Source organism: Muntiacus reevesi, chromosome 1 (assembly GCF_963930625.1).
Source record: "Muntiacus reevesi chromosome 1, mMunRee1.1, whole genome shotgun sequence".
NCBI classification, from domain to species: Eukaryota; Metazoa; Chordata; class Mammalia; order Artiodactyla; family Cervidae; genus Muntiacus; species Muntiacus reevesi.
In genome coordinates, this window is record NC_089249.1 from 279,418,353 (window position 1) to 279,436,135 (window position 17,783).

The 17,783-nt window shown below is 37.6% G+C and overlaps 1 non-coding gene across 1 annotated transcript; it reads left to right on the top strand.

Annotated features, from left to right (window-relative positions):
• Positions 1-11,891: 11,891 nt before the first annotated feature.
• Positions 11,892-11,963, top strand: TRNAW-CCA (transfer RNA tryptophan (anticodon CCA)). Its single transcript has one exon. It is a non-coding gene; the product is annotated as a tRNA-Trp (tRNA).
• Positions 11,964-17,783: the final 5,820 nt, after the last annotated feature.

Genomic DNA, 17,783 nt, shown 5'->3' on the forward strand with positions numbered 1-17,783 from the left:
TATGCTAAGTGCAGAAAGGCAAAGAAAGAATGATAAATACTGCATGAAATCACTTATAAGTGAAATCTTAGAAGAAGAAGAAGAAGAAGAAGAAGGGGAAACTATAAGAGCACAGCATGGAATAGATGCTGCAGTGGCTGGTGGGGGGTAGAAACAGGGAGAATTTGGGAGAACTATAGTTGTTAATATTGGACTGTATAACAAAATTGCCAAGAGAGTCAAACCTAAGTGTTTTCACCATAAAGAAGTGTAAACATTTTGAATGAAAGAAATGTAAATATTTTAAATGAACAATATAAAAAGAGATTTCTTTTTTTTTTTCCTTTAACTGAAGTCACTGGGGAAGCTGAAGTTCCTCAAAACATAGAATAACTATCTTTTCGCAACTTGCTAGGAGCCCAAATAAGCAAACAGAGCCCCAAACTTTGCTCATTTCACAGAACGAGGCCTCTGTCCTTCTTCATTAACTACCTCTTTTTCTCCTGTGTAACTCAAGTCCTTTTTTCTTTTTTTTTTTTTTTTTTTAATTTTATTTTATTAGTTGGAGGCCAATTACTTCACAACATTTCAGTGGGTTTTGTCATACATTGACACGAATCAGCCATTGAGTTACACGTATCCCCCATCCCGATCCCCCCTCCCACCTCCCTCTCCACCCGACTCCTCTGGGTCCTCCCAGTGCACCAGGCCTGAGCACTCGTCTCATGCATCCCACCTGGGCTAGTGATCTCATTCACCATAGATAATATACATGCTGTTCTTTTGAAACATCCCACCCTCACCTTCTCCCACGGAGTTCAAAAGTCTGTTCTGTACATCTGTGTTTCTTTTTCTGTTTTGCATATAGGGTTATCGTTACCATCTTTCTAAATTCCGTATATATGTGTTAGTATGCTGTAATGTTCTTTATCTTTCTGGCTTACTTCACTCTGTATAATGGGCTCCAGTTTCGTCCATCTCATTAGAACTGATTCAAATGAATTCTTTTTAACGGCTGAGTAATATTCCATGGTGTATATGTACCACAGCTTCCTTATCCATTCATCTGCGGATGGGCATCTAGGCTGCTTCCATGTCCTGGCTATTATAAACAGTGCTGCGATGAACATTGGGGTGTACGTGTCTCTTTCAGATCTGGTTTCCTCGGTGTGTATGCCCAGAAGTGGTATTGCTGGGTCATATGGCAGTTCTATTTCCAGTTTTTTAAGAAATCTCCACACTGTTTTCCATAGTGTCTGTACTAGTTTGCATTCCCACCAACAGTGTAAGAGGGTTCCCTTTTCTCCACTAACAATGAGAAAACAGAAAGAGAAATTAAGGAAACAATACCATTCACCATTGCAACAAAAAGAATAAAATACTTAGGAGTATATCTACCTAAAGAAACAAAAGACCTGTACATAGAAAACTATAAAACACTGATAAAAGAAATCAAAGAGGACACAAACAGATGGAGAAACATACCGTGTTCATGGATTGGAAGAATCAATATTGTCAAAATGGCTATTCTACCCAAAGCAATCTATAGATTCAATGCAATCCCTATCAAGCTACCAACGGTATTTTTCACAGAACTAGAACAAATAATTTCACAATTTGTATGGAAATACAGAAAACCACGAATAGCCAAAGTAATCTTGAGAAAAAAGAATGGAACTGGAGGAATCACCCTCCCTGACTTCAGACTCTACTACAAAGCCACAGTCATCAAGACAGTATGGTACTGGCACAAAGACAGAAATATAGATCAATGGAACAGAATAGAAAGCCCAGAGATAAATCCACGAACCTATGGACACCTTATCTTTGACAAAGGAGGCAAGGATATACAATGGAAAAAAGACAGCCTCTTTAACAAGTGGTGCTGGGAAAACTGGTTAACCACTTGTAAAAGAATGAAACTAGAACACTTTCTAACACCATACACAAAAATAAACTCAAAATGGATTAAAGATCTAAATGTAAGACCAGAAACTATAAAACTCCTAGAGGAGAACATAGGCAAAACACTCTCTGACATAAATCTCAGCAGGATCCTCTATGACCCACCTCCCAGAATATTGGAAATAAAAGCAAAACTAAACAAATGGGACCTAATGAAACTTAAAAGCTTTTGCACTACAAAGGAAACTATAAGTAAGGTGAAAAGACAGCCCTCAGATTGGGAGAAAATAATAGCAAATGAAGAAACAGACAAAGGACTAATCTCAAAAATATACAAGCAACTCCTGAAGCTCAATTCCAGAAAAATAAATGACCCAATCAAAAAATGGGCCAAAGAACTAATCAAGTCCTTTTTTCTAAACCTCTTCGGAGAAAGGTAAACATTGCTTTGGAGATCAGCTTCTGTGCCATTAGCCTTTTAGTTTTGGTAAAATATGTTCATTAAATAGTGCCTGCCTACCTTCCCTGCTCCTCTTCACTCCCCCCAAAAATATTAAACAAGTGAATGAAAATAATTTATCTTCTCAAAAAAATACTTCAGCTTTTAGAAGAATATTGTAGACTGTTCATGGAATATGTCAAGAAATAGCTAATGGTATTCAATCAATTTAATATATTTAAACAGATTACTACTTCAAAAGGAAAGTATGTTTAAAAATAAAATTGCTTTAGAAGAGGCATAAATTATTAATATTTAATAATTAATTTTAAGCAGGCTATTCTACTGAAATAATTTTTCCATTATCACATTTCTTTAAATATATCTTTTCAAAATCTTATTCAATCTAGTAAAAATACCACATTTCATTAAAACAGATGTGCATGCAGGTTAATAAATGAAACAATGAAAATTCTTCTCAAGAACCGAAAACAAAAGCAAGAGTCTACCTCTTATAAATAGGAAAGAAGCTTAATTGGTAAAAGAATATTCTACTGTATTTTACAGATGTAAATCTCTGCTTTTAAATAAATTAAACCTCTTTGGAAAAAAAGATACAGTCTTTACCAACTAAATATGTGAGTTGTCTTTTCTGTCTTAAATACATAATGGAAACAACAGTATAGATTCAAATTTAGGTGATTCCTTAAAAGTGTCAGACCCCGAATTTTGTCCCAGAAACCTGGAATTTTACCTTTCCTTTATCATATATTCTTCTAAACGTGATAAGAGTTGCAGGGGAAGAAAACTGTTCTTAAGTCATTATAAAATAATCTTACACATTATATTACAGTATTACTCTTTTCTACTAAAATGATGCAATGTGTAATGACCAGGCAATTGGGGAGAAGAGTTTTTATTATTTAATCAAACAAATAATCCTAATGGCTTATAATGAAAATATAAAAAATATCTTAAAAGTAATTATATCTGGGTACTCAATTATCTTTTAGGTTTCTTCTAAACATAACTTATATTCTAAATTGTCAATCAATAATCAGAAAGTCTCTTTAAAATTAAATGTCTTATTATTTTTTCTCGGATGCATAATATTTGCCTATCTACATGCATTTATTTTTAAACCACTTAGTTGAGGTTTATACTTTGTATACCTAAGATTCACAATCAGATTTATTTAATCAAAAACAGAAGTTATACATTATGCCTGCTAAGGATTTTTTTTTAGTTAGAATAAAATTGGGACAAAATACTTTAAAAGGAGTACATCAAGGCTGTATATTGTCACCCTGCTCACTTATTTGCAGATTACATCATTAGAAACACTGAGCTGGATGGAGCACAAGCTAGAATCAAGACTGTCAGGAGAAACATCAATAACCTCAGATATGCAGATGACACCACCCTAATGGCAGAAAGCAAACTTCATTTTTTGGCAGTGGGAGGGGGGGGGGTTGCTCCAAAGAATAATGATAAGTTTAGGCAAGCAAGTTTCAGCAAATGAATTCTGGAGACTGTAGAAATCCAATAACAATTCAAGGCATGTGGGATTTCTTGCAACAGAAGAGGGAAGACCAAATGTGAACGTGTTTTAGTTGTATTAAACTCTCTCACTGTTAGTAGGTTTTCTTAAAATTAGTAAGTTCATATACTAGTTTTATCTTTCAGATCTTAAATTAGCTTTTCTTTAATAAAGCACAAGTGATTCCAGAATATTTGTATTGCCTTATCATTTATCATTAATACCTGTCCACATATCTGAATGTTTCAATATTTTAAAATAATATGCTTTTAATGAGAAAATTCACATAATCATAAAGTAAAATATACTATATAAAGAATATACTGTACCATATACTATATAAAGGAAATGAAAATTAATCTTCTCCCTTAAGTTGCCATCCCCCAATTTTCTCCATATTAGAAATAACAATGATTGAAACATCTTATCTGGTCCAAAAAAAGGCAAAGCTGAGTATTTTTTCCCCCGTGGCCCTTCATTATTATTTGACCAAGCAAGATAATGATGAAGCCTTTCAATCAAAACCCTATGGAGCAAACACTGCAAAGCTAGTTGGGATTTAACATTTTCCTCTAGGGTTCTGTTGCAATGATCTTACTCCTAAATCTGAATCTTCCCTTCCTACTTTGTAAAGGCATTCTCATATATATATATACATATATATATGTATATATATATATGTATATATTTTGGAAGAAATTTTATAAATATTCTATTATAGTTTTAAAATTTTATATTCTTTGCTAAATTGAAAGATTTAAGATGAACCAATTGTTTCATTAATTTAAAAATTGATCTCTTTTTTACACAGAAGTACAGAACAGACTTCTGAACTCTGTGGGAGAAGGTGAGGGTGGGATGTTTCGAAAGACCAGCATGTAGATTATCTATGGTGAAACAGATCACCAGCCCAGGTGAGATGCATGAGACGAGTGCTCGGGCCTGGTGCACTGGGAGGACCCAGAGGAGTCGGGTGGAGAGGGAGGTGGGAGGGGGGATCGGGATGGGGAATACGTGTAACTCCATGGCTGATTCATACCAATGTATGACAAAACCCACTTAAAAAAAAAAAAAAAACAATAAATAAATAAATAAAAATTGATCTCTTTTTAAAAATACCATATGGTGTCATATAAATATACTTATAGTCCGATGCTCAAGATACAGTTGGTGATTTCGTCACTAAACCGTGTCTGACTCTTGCGGCCCCATGGACTGTAGCCCACCAGGCTCCTCTGTCCATGGGATTCTCCAGGCAAGAATACTGGAGTGGGTTGCCATTTCTTTCTCCACAACATACAGTGGATGTCCAAAAAATACCCAGTAAATGAATGAAGACTCACACTGCTAACACTTCGGCTTGCTTTTGCATTATGCGTGTTGCTGTTTGGTTTATTTGTTTGGATCTAGAGCACTTCAGTGCTTCACAAAATGTGGATTAAGTTAGGCTTCGGTGGCTCTAATCTTTGGCAATAGCCTCAGAGACTCAAGATGAAAAGTAACTATGAAGTCACATATTTCTCAAAAGTCCATATTTACTTTTAATTGCCCATTGTTCTCAGTATTTATTCATATTTAAGGGTGTCGGAGAAAAAGAATGTTGTAGATCAAAGTTTTGTTTCAAACCGTCATAACTGTTTATCCTTAAGAATCCATGTGTGCTAAATAGCCTCACTCATGTCCAACTCTTTGCGACTCCATGGACTTTAGCTCACCAGGCTCCTCTGTCCAAGGAATTCTCCAGGCAAGACTATTGGAATGGGTTGTTATTTCCTACTCCAGGGGATCTTTCCTGCCCAGGGATCAAACCTGCATCTCTTAATTCTTCTGCATTGGTAGGCAGATTCTTTGCCACTAGTACCGCCTGGACTAGGACATTTATTCAATATTTTATGAACAAACTAAAGAACAGCAAATAAATATCTGTCAAAAGCATACATGTCTCTAAACCATGTAGGAAGTTCTTATAATAACTTATCTTCCATATGGAAATTATATTCCATGTTATGATTATTGATGCTTCACACACAGGCCTTTAACAAAATAAGCACTAGAGAATATAAGCAAATATGTCTCTATTTCCTTTTTCCTAAATTTTGTTTCCATCCCTGCCTCTGTTAGCTAATCTTTTGAAGCAGTTCCAAGATCAACTCAGTAGTAAATCAAGGGGTTTCTTCTTTCCCTTCAGAAATAATGGGTGATTGATAATTTATTAAGCAACTATTTTAAAGCGTTTTGAAAATCTGAAAGCACTAAGAAGATACTGAGTCACTGGTTTTATTATGTATTCTCTTTCTTTTTAAACACAAAAGTGCTGAGCAACAACAGTTCATGCTCTTGAAGTAAAAATAATTAGACACCCACCTAGGACTGCTACCCATTATTTGACTTTGCTTTTGAAATGCAAAGTGACACAAAGGTTTAATATGTTCCTTCCTGAAAACTTCCCCTGCCCCCAAGTGTCTTCCCAGAGTCCTTACAGGCTACCTAAGATTGCATTAAAGTCCTGGACAAAGATAAATGACGTTCCTGCTCAAGGTAATACAAGACCAATTAGCAACATATAAAATATAAATATGATCATAAATACATTAAAATAGAGCCTTTAGGAGAAGTAGGTCAATGGCAAATTTTGAAAATAAATGAGATTTACAAGGTTAAATACCCCAAAGGGCTATGAAATAATAATTTAGAAGAAAACACCATATATTATATTTTTAAAATTGTATTTTATAACAGAATTTGATCAACTACAAACAGATGCCCTCCAAATCTGAAAGTTCTAAATTAGGCTTATCATTTTTTAATTATTTCATACCTGAAAGCCAACACAACTCTCAACACTCTTCTGTTTCAGAAACTTAACTTGCTAAAAAAAAACGTATAGTGCACTTCATTCCCTCTTAATGACACTTACTTTTTTCACCTGTCTATTTTTCCTCCTCAGGGAAAAAATGTGTATGTGTACATTCTCTCCCAGGTCGTGTTCCTTTATGTACACTTATTATTGTCTAAGAGATGTTATCCCAGCTCTTAGAAGAATTAATCTTTTCCACTTTCTCTTCCTTTCCCACTCCTCTCCCTCTCATGCTTGTTTTAAATTTCTATTTCTTCCCATTATAAATATAAAAAGGATGGTCCATACTTAATCTTCCCAGTTCCTCATGTTATTAGCACCTCTGTAGAACTATCACATAACTTAAGCTATCACCTCTGCATTAAAAGTGAGAATTAAAAGTACTCACTCTCTTAAAAAAAAAAATCTACTGTCAGCTTTGAAACAATGGAAACACTTCTTTCTGCCTTCAAGATTCAACCAACTTCTTTCAGGAATACTCCTGCGTTAAAAGTGTTTTAATTGCTAAACTCAAAGGCTCCTAAAACCTTATATAAGAAGAGATCTATGCTTTGCACAGTAAAACTGTACCAGACAATTATGAGTCTTGATTCCGCAAGCAGTACTCTCACCTTTTATTTTCAGAACTTTGCACATTTCTACTTTTCTTGAATAAATATCTAGAATTTCAGTGTCTGGGTCACATGAAGAATGTATGGTTATATTCACAAGGAACATCTACTTATCACAGCCTCATCGTTAGTAACACTATTCCGTGCATATCTCAGCTGCAATATTTCCATCCCTTCCATCCTTGTCTCCCTGCTCAATGTGCTCCATGTTCAGCTGTGTCCAACACTTTGCAAGCCCCTGGAAGGTAACTTTCCAGGCTCCTCTGTCCATGGAAGTTTCCAAGCAAGAACACTGGAGTGGGTAGCCATTTCCTATTCCAGGAGATCTCCTGACTCAGGAGCTGAACTCAAGTCTCCTGCATCTCCTGCACTGGCAAACTGACGCTTTGCCACTCAGCCACATGGGAAGTTCCCTTGTCTCCCTAATGGCCAAAAAAACCACAGTAGTGTGTGTGTGTGTGTGTGTTTTTTTTTAAAATCAGAATCAGATTATGCCATCCCCCTATTCAGGACACTTCAATAAGTTTCCACTATTCTTATAATAAAATCTGAAGATCCCATCATAGGTCTTGGTTATCTCTAAAAACTAGATGCAATATTCTCCAGTCACAATTGGTTGCTCTTCCTCAAACCTGTCAAGGGTGTCACAAATTCAGGACTTTAACCTGTTGTTCCCTCTGCCTAAAAATACTTCCTCAAGTATTCTTACAGCTTCTTTTTGACTTCCTCAAATTGCTTTATAAATTAAACTTTTCAGATAGCTTGATGTAAACAAACCAACTTTAAGAACATACAGTGTAGTCTTTAGCTGTGTTTGTTTTATTTCATTTATAGCATTTCCTGCTTGCTAACATATCATACATGAGTTTGTTTACCATCTGCCATTACCACTAGGATTTGAGTTCCAGAAGGTGAAGGGTATTTTCTTTATTCTTTTTTTGCACTGTGTTTCTCTAGAATAATACTTTGTAAACAGTAGGAATTACATTTGTTGTGATAACCTATCCTATCTTTTCTCCCACATGTTTCTGAATCACCACAGGCTTCACTGAAGGAGGTAGGAAAGAGAAAATGTATAAAATACCATTATAAAACTCAATCCAGTACCTCAAAATATTTTTCCATCTTTTTCTTATCACGTTCTCATTTTCTTTTGTATTCAATGAATAGCAATTATAAATCAGCTTTGCAACTGGCCCAAGTCCTCAGTCTTTGTTTCTTTCAGTTAAATTACCTAAAAAAGCCCAAATCACAATGACCTTGATATATTGCATCTTCCATACTGACCTCTGATTGGGTAAGCCCTGCTTCTGAGAATCATGTATTCATATTAGTATCCAAAAAATGTTCAAGACCTTTAAGATCAAACTGACACTTGCAAAATTTCCATGCAAATCAATCACATTTGTCTTTTACTTCATCCTTGTTTGGCAAAAGCTATTCTCATGCAAGCTATAATATCAAATATTAATTTGCTGATCAAACAATCTATCAGAATGGAGGGCTTTCCCTTCACTTCAATATGTGTTAAGATCTACCTGTTCAGTAAGCACATCTTCCTTTCAACCCTATTTCAAAAGAAGAAATGCTCCTGTCTCTCTCAATATAAAAATCTCTAACTGCCCACTGAAAGTAAAATTGTTAGTCGTGTCTGACTCTTTGCAGTCAGACAAATGAATCTGACACTCAGTGGTGTCTGACTCTTTGCAACCTCATGCATTATAGCCCATGAGGCTCCTCTGTCCACTGAATTCTCTGGGCAAGAATACTGGAGTGAATTGTCATTCCCTTTTCCAGGGAATTTTCCTGACCCAGGGTTTGAACTCGGGTCTCCTTCATTGCAGGCAGATCCTTTACCATCTGAGCCACCAACCCATCTATTTCATTAAATATTTACCTCTCTTTGCATCTATGGCAGGAGTACCAAATCCTAATTTTTCTCCTGATATTTCATTATCTTATCTCAGTCTCCAATTGGGCTTCCCTTGTGGCCCAGCTGGTAAAGAATCTGCCTGCAATGCGGGAGACCTGGGTTCGATCCCTGGGTTGGGAAGATCCCCTGGAGAAGGGGAAGGCTACCCACTCCAGTATTCTGGCCTGGAGAATCCCATGGACTATATGGTCCATGGGATCGCAAAGAGTTGGACATGACTGAGTGACTTTCACTTTCATTTCAATGTGTCACACTCCCAGAATGGGAGCAAATATTCCTACAGAAGATGCACACAGAAACACACTCTCAGATAGATATGTGAATTCACCTACAAACACAGCTGTGCACATCTCAATACTCATTCCTGTACACATAAACATACACCTTGCCTACAAGCATGTGAATAGCTCTGTAAATACTTACTCATAGACACTACCAAAATAAACTCTATAAATGTATGCACACCACTCCCCAGCATATGCATTCTCCCACCCAAAGCGGCACACACGCATTCATCACACACATTTACTCACACGCATACATACATACACACACTCACACACACATATACATATATATGCACACCTGCATACCCCACCTCAACAACTTTCTATTCACACACATACACATGCAAAGATAAACTCACCTCACATACACATTCACACATATGCATATGCAAATTCCTCACTCAGACACTCAAGTGTACTTTCAAGCATACACACCACATTCTTTCAGACTTGGAGTATATGCACATATACCCAAACTGAAATTGTGAGGATTCAAAACCTATCTTCAGATTCTGATTCATTTTCTAAAAGAATAATTTAAGTCTGTTTTTTCCTCACAATTCCATCCTAACTTTCTCACATGATATTACAAATTCCTTCTCAAAAATGTGCCTATATATTTCCATTTTTTTTACCACCTACCAAGAAAAACCATCATTGTTTGCCTACCTCCTCACATTTTTCAAGCTACCTATTTTGCTCTACCTAATCTATTACAAATAACTTAAAACTGTAACTATTTCAGAACATGTACGGATTATGCAACTATTAACATTTAAATTCATTCACTGACTGTCCATCAACTTCAATTTTCATTATTAAAATTAGTCTATATTGAATATATAATGTTGGCAAAGACATGATAAAATAGGTACCATCTATTTTAGGAAGCACTCTAAATGATTTAACAATATATTTGCTAGAACTTTTGTAATATATTTCAAGATAAAAAATGGCAGTATAGCATTTCACTTATAGTTCCATTTCAAAGACACAATAACAAAATTGTATTAAATGCTATGAAATTATCATGAACAAAAACAAACATTATAGAACTTCCATAACACAGAATATTCAAGTAATATAAAAAGACATTAAGAAAATAAACTGTGAAGCATACCCTAAATAGAATATTACATATTCATGAAAACATTTCAGAATAATTCTTACTTTCATAATCAATGCTTATCATAGGTTTATGGTATATAAAAGTGTTGGATTATTAAGTATATAAGTATGTTGACTCATGTCTGTAATACAATCATAGTTCAATCAAAACTAAACCAAATACAAAAGAGATATATAAAAATATTAAAAGTGATACTATTTCAGAGATTTAATCACTTTAGCTTTCCTCCTCTTTTGCCCTGTACAATAGTTCACTACCGTTATTTCTAGCCCAGGATGTCAGGAAGCATGTGTAAAAACAACAGTATATAGGTCATTCTGTTAGTTGGGTACTAAGGCTAAATTTGTTGGACTTCCGAATAAATTGGTCTTATATGCACACTCTCAGGATCGGATTAGGGTTAAAATTAGGGTTAGGGTTAGGGTTTAGGGTTAGGGTTTTTATATGTATTAGCCATTATGAGAATGTGTAAAAGAAAAAAACAATTAACAAAAGAATTATCTTCCTCTTTTCTCTAACCTATGACAAATGGAATAAAATTACTTAATGGCAATCTCTAGGATTTACACTTTGTGTAGTCTTTTTTGTAAATTTCGGGGTTTTTTTTAAGTTAGGAAAATTAATCTCAGATGTAGTCTCTATTTACTTGAAAGCATCTTTTAAATATTTATAGTATTATTTATTTATTTATTTAAAAGCACCTTAATCAAAAGCCTGAGTAGAATCAAAGTTCATAACAGATACAATTTGAATGATGGCATAATTAGGATGGATATCAATTTAAAAAGATAACTTTAAGATGTTACTGGGAGTATTAATAGCAAAATGTAAGTACATATGCCAGACAAAATTAAACGCACAACAAAACTTTTAAGACATTCTGTTATTCTTCCATTATTTCATTACATAGTGTATTATGAGAACATGATATTGTCAGAGGTGGGTTCTGTGAACAAAGACTCAGGTTCTGAGATTTGCGTGCAGGAGATTTATAGGGATGTACTCTAAAAAATGCCACCAGTCAGGTGTGAAACAAGTGGGGCTGGGCAGGGGAAGACTTTGAACTACAGAATATTTGCAACAGCAGATAAGGTTATCCTAAGAGTGGCTCTAGAACTGACATAGCCCCTCCAAGCTGTCCCAGTTGGGGCAAGGACAGTGGATTTCCGTAACCACCAACTCTCATTTACGGATTACCCCTGAAAATGGATTCCCCGGTGGCTCAGACGGTACAGCGTCTGCCTCCAATGCAGGAGACCCGGGTTCAGTCCCCGGGTGGGGAAGACCTCCTGGAGAAGGAACTGACAACCCCCTCCAGCACTCCTGCCTGGAGAATCCCATGGACGGAGGAGCCTGGTGGGCTGCAGTCCATGGGGTCACGAAGAGTCGGACACGACTGGGCGACTTCACTCTCACTTTTCACTTTCATGCATTGGAGAAGGCAATGGCAGCCCACTCCAGTGTCCTTGCCTGGAGAATCCCAGGGACGGGGCAGCCTGGTGGGCTGCCGTCTATGGGGTCGCACGGAGTCGGACACGACTGAAGCGGCTTAGCAGCAGCAACCTTGGTCTAGGTAGCTCTTTTCAACAAGGGCATTTACCAGAGAGTACACAGACTCAGCTACCAACATCTTAGCAGTTAGGGAAAAAAATGCTTCCATCTTGAAAGGGTGATTGGGATGACATAGAGAAGGGCGGCACAGAATCTCCTACATGTGTTCAAGCTCGTTAAGCTTATTGTTCTCCTAAAGCTCATGTTCTCCTAAAAACCATGTTCACCTATGCTAAAAATGGTGATTATGGTCTTAGATTTCCTAACATTTCACAAGGTCATGTTCCTACTTCACACATACCATCCCTGTAATAAAAATCAAAACATAGTATTCTCCTTCTATAAATTAGTGTGGAGATTGATTTTTTCTAGGACTTTTTTTTTTTAAATTTAACTTTTGAGGCCATAGAAATATCTTATAGAGTATGTGAACAACAGATATTTCTTTCCTATGCCTAGATACTCTGATTTAGCCTTTCACGGGCAGTAAGAGAATATAATAATTTAAGTAGTATATTCTTGTTTTGTGTACTTTTCCTATACTCAAAAAGCAGATAATGTTTGCAGGAAAAATAAATCTGGGGTAGTGAAAATTGCAAGGAGGCATAGTAGAGAATTTCTAGAACTACAATAGAAACAAGTAAACCCAGTGACCATTGTTAGTTTGTACATGGCATTTTCCAATGAAAAGAACCAGTAATCCTTGGAGAAATGACTGTTTCTATGTAGGAGCAGAAAGTAAGTAAAAGCTAAATAATAATAACAATAGCAACAACAACACTTGAAGGAAACTGAGGTCCTTCTGAAATATTTCTCAGTGTCCAAAATTAGAACAATTTATCAACAAAGTAATGCTAATTTCCAGTTTTGGCACAAATATAGAGAGCTTAGAGGCTGTCATTCTCAATCTTTCATGGAGAAAAAGCTGAACGGACTGAAAATAAATTATTTTTCTTGGATTTGTAAGGGAACTGAGATTTCAAGACAAACACTCACTCCTAAATCCAGAGAGACAGCTTAATAGAGAGTCACAGCTGAGATCAGCTTCCAGGGCAAGGAGGCGCAGGAGCCATGAACTGGTGGTAGCCCTTGATGGTAACTTTTATGAACTGCTGGATGCTGAGTGTGGAGGATGAAGTGGAGAGTGATAAATTGTGGGTGCTCAAGTCTGGGGGGAGAGGCCCCATTTGTGAAACAGATTAAACTCTAGGAAACCTAGTAGGTTCCATGGTGCAGTTCCAAGAAAGATCTCTCGACTCTGGCAGAGGGAAGGGAAGAATAACCATTGTGAAATATACCTAGAATGTTCTCCATTCCAAAGTCCTGCTCTCCAAGCTAAAATATTTTCCCTGCGACTGACTCAGGTTGATGTATGGCAAAAACCATCACAAAATTGTAAGTAAGTATCCAAGTTAAAAAAATTAATATATTAAAAGATTTTACTAGAAACTCAATCCAGCTGTAGGAGGGCATACTTTTCACACCAGCAACTCCCTACATTTTCTAACAGGGAAAAACAGAAGTTCTGGCAGTGAAATAGCACTGGTGGTGGACAATACCCAGACACTAATTGCTTGAGGCTTAAATATCAGATTACAAAATGCTTCCCTTACCTAATGACTAAAATGCCAACGAAATGACTTTCAGGATAGCAGTAGATTACAGCTGAATAAACAGTCAGATACTGACTCTCTTTTAGGAAGGAAGACATGTCAAAAGCAGACGCAAGGAAGCCTAAAAGAGGGGTGGTCTGTTTGCTTTAGTCGCTCAGTCGTGTCCGACTCTTTGCGACCCCATGGACTGTAGCCTGTCAGGCTCCTCTGTCCATGGGATTTCCAGGCAAGAGTACTAGAATGGGTTGCCATTTCCTTCTCCAAAAAAGAGGGGTTAAATGGCTCCAATAAGGATAACAGATTTCTCTATTTCTCCTTTCAGTTCTGTCCATTTTTTCAGTTCAGTTCAGTCACTCAGTCGTGTCTGACTCTGTGACCCCATGGACTGCAGCACGCCAGGCCTCCCTGTCCATCGCCAACTCCAGGACCTTACTCAAACTCATGGCCATCGAGTCGGTGATGCCACCCAACCATCTCATCCTCTGTCATCCCCTTCTCCTCCCACCTTCAATCTTTCCCAGCATCAGGGTAAGTTCAAATGAGCCAGTTCTCCACATAAGGTAGCCAAAGTATTGGAGTTTCAGCTTCAGCATCAGTTCTTCCAATGAACACCAGGACTAATCTCCTTTAGGATGGACTGGTTGGATCTCCTTGCAGTCCAAGGGACTCTCAAGAGTCTTCACCAACACCACACTTCAAAAGCATCAATTCTTCGGTGCTCAGCTTTCTTTATAGTTCAACTCTCACATCCATACATGACCACTGGAAAAACCATAACGTTGACTGGACAGACCTTTGTTGGCAAAGCAATGTCTCTGCTTTTGAATATGCTGTCTAGGTTGGTCATAATTTTTCTTCCAAAGAGCAAGTGTCTTTTAATTTCATGACTGCAGTCACCATCTGCAGTGATTTTGGAGCCCCCCAAAATAAAGTCAGCCACTGTTTTCATTGTTTCCCCATCTATTTGTCATGACGTGATGTGACCGGATGCCATGATCTTAGTTTTCTGAATGTTGAGTTTTAAGCCAACTTTTTCACTCTCCTTTTTCACTTTCATTAAGAGGCTCTTTAGTTCCTCTTTGTTTTCTGGCATTAGGGTGTTGTCAGCTGTATATTTGAGGTTATTGATATTTCTCCCTAAAATCTTGATTCGAAATTTTGCTTCATCTAGCCTGGGATTTCACATGATGTACTCTTCATATAAGTTAAATAAGCAGGGTGACAGTATACAGCCTTGATGTACTCCTTTCTTGAATTGAAGCCAGTCTGTTTTTACATGTCCAGTAGCAATTGTTGCTTCTTGACCTGTATACAAGTCAAGGCTCTTTTGTCTTTGGAATTCTCCTGGCAAGAATACCAGAGAGTGTAGTCATTCCCTTTTCCAAGGGATCTTCTCAACCCAGGGATTGAACCCAGGTCTTCCACATTGCAGGCAGATTCTTCACCATCTGAGTCACCAGTGAAGCCTATCCATTTCTTACTATGCAATTTTTATTTCTGGCAATTTTCCTTGTTCTGAAACCTTTTTGTCGAATTATTGCAAAGTAGACTCAACTATATGCTGTAAACAAGAAACCCTTTTTAAATACAAAAAATCAGATAAGCTAAAGGGAAAGTAAAATATACATTTGTTGTTCAGCTGCAAAATCATGTCCAACTCTTTTGGACCCCAGGGACTGTAACCTGCTGGGCTCTTTCATCTATGGGGTTTCCCATGGAATGGGTTGTCATTTCTTTCTCCAAGGGATCTTCCCAACCCAGGGATTGAAACTGGGGCTCCTGCCACATCTTTTGCAGGTGGATTCTTTACCTCTGACCCACTGGGGAAGCCATAAAATATACATTATGCTAACACTAACCAAAAGTAAGCTGGAGTAGCTATATTTGAGTTTTACACAAAGACCTCAAAACAAGGAAAATTGTCTGGAATAAAGGGTAGCATTAAATAATAAGAGTCAAAAACTGATAGAACTGAAAGGAGAAAGAGAGATCAACTATCATTGTCAGAGACGTCATTATCTCTTCATTATTTAGATAAAAAGGGAGGAAGATATGAACAGATAATGTTAACCCAAATAGCATTATTGATCAACTTAATGTAAGTGATATTCATATAATACTCCACACCCAGTGAATAGACATTTTTCCCAAGCCCTCAAGGAATACTCACCAGCGTGGAACACACTGTGGGCAACAAAATAATATTTTCAGAGACTTAAAAGAACATAAACAATTTTTAAAAACTGTTCTCAGATACGAGAATTAAACTAGTGCAATGGTCTAAAACCTTTCAAAGTGATGACCTTAGGAGGCAGGGGTTTGGGGAGGACCTTAGGTCAGGCTTTATTTTTCTGGGCTCCAAAATCACTGCAGATGGTGATTGTGGTCATGAAATTAAAAGACGCTTACTCCTTGGGAGGAAAGTTATGACCAACCTGGATAACATATTAAAAAGCAGAGACATTACTTTGCCAACAAAGGTCCGTCTAGTCAAGACTATGGTTTTTCCAGTGGTCATGTATGGTTGTGAGAGTTGGACTGTGAAGAAAGCTGAGCACTGAAGAATTGATGCTTTTGAACTGTGGTGTTGGAGGAGACTCTTGAGAGTCCCTTGGACTGCAAGGAGATCCAACCAGTCCATCCTAAAGGAGATCAGTCCTGGGTGTTCATTGGAAGGACTGATGCTGAAGCTGAAACTCCAATACTTTGGCCACCTCATGCAAAGAGTTGACTCATTGGAAAAAACCCTGATGCTGGGAGGGATTGGGGGCAGGAGGAGAAGGGGACAACAGAGGATGAGATGGCTGGATGGCATCACCGACTTGATGGACATCAGTTCAGTTCAGTTCAGTCGCTCAGTCGTGTCTGATTCTTTGCGACCCCATGAATTGCAGCATGCTGGGCCTCCCTGTCCATCACCAACTCCCGGAGTTTACTCAAACTCATGTCCATCGAGGTGGTGATGCCATCCAGCCATGTCGTTCTCTGTCATCCCCTTCTCCTCCTGCCCCCAATCCCTCCCAGCATCAGGGTCTTTTCCAGTGAGTCACCTCTTCACATCAGGTGGCCAAAGTATTGGAGTTTCAGCTTCAGCATCAGATGAGTTTGGGTAAACTCCAGAAGTTGGTGATGGACAGGGAGGCCTGGCATGCTGCAATTCATGGGGTTGCAAAGAGTTGGACATGACTGAGTGACTGACCTGATGGAACTGAACTAGGTCATTAAGGGTGGAACCTTCATGAAGGGGATTAATGGTCTTATAGAAGAGATCCCACAGCAATGTCTAGCCACTTCTACCGTGTAAGGACAGAATTTGCAGGCACAGTCTATGAACTGAGAAGTGAGACGTCCCCAGTCACCAACACTTCTGGCATCATGATCTCAGACTTACCATCCTCCAGATTTGTGAGAAGTAAATTTCTGGAAAAGGTCAGTTTTCATTCCAGTCTCAAAGAAAGGCAATGCCAGAGAAAGTTTAAACTGCTGCACAAATGCACTCATCTCACACACTAGCAAAGTGATGCTGAAAATTCTCAAGCTAGGCTTTTGGAGAACATGAACCGAGAACTTCCAGATGCTCAAGCTGGATTTAGAAAAGGCAGAGGAACCAGAGACCAAATTGCCAACATCCATTGGATCATAGAAACAACAAGAGAATTCCAGAAAAAAAAAAAATCTGATTCATTGGCTTTGCTAAAGCCTTTGAGTATGTGGTTCACAATCAACTGTGGAAAATTCTTAAAGAGATGGGAATAGCAGACCACCTTACCTACCTCCTGCAAAACATGTAGGTAGGTCAAGAAGCAACAGTTAATACTGAACATGAAAAGAAGAACTGGTTCCAAATTGGGAAAAGAGCACATCAAGGGTATATATTGTCACCCTGGTTATTTAACTTCTATGTCAAGTACATCATGAGAAATGCCAGGCTAGATGAAG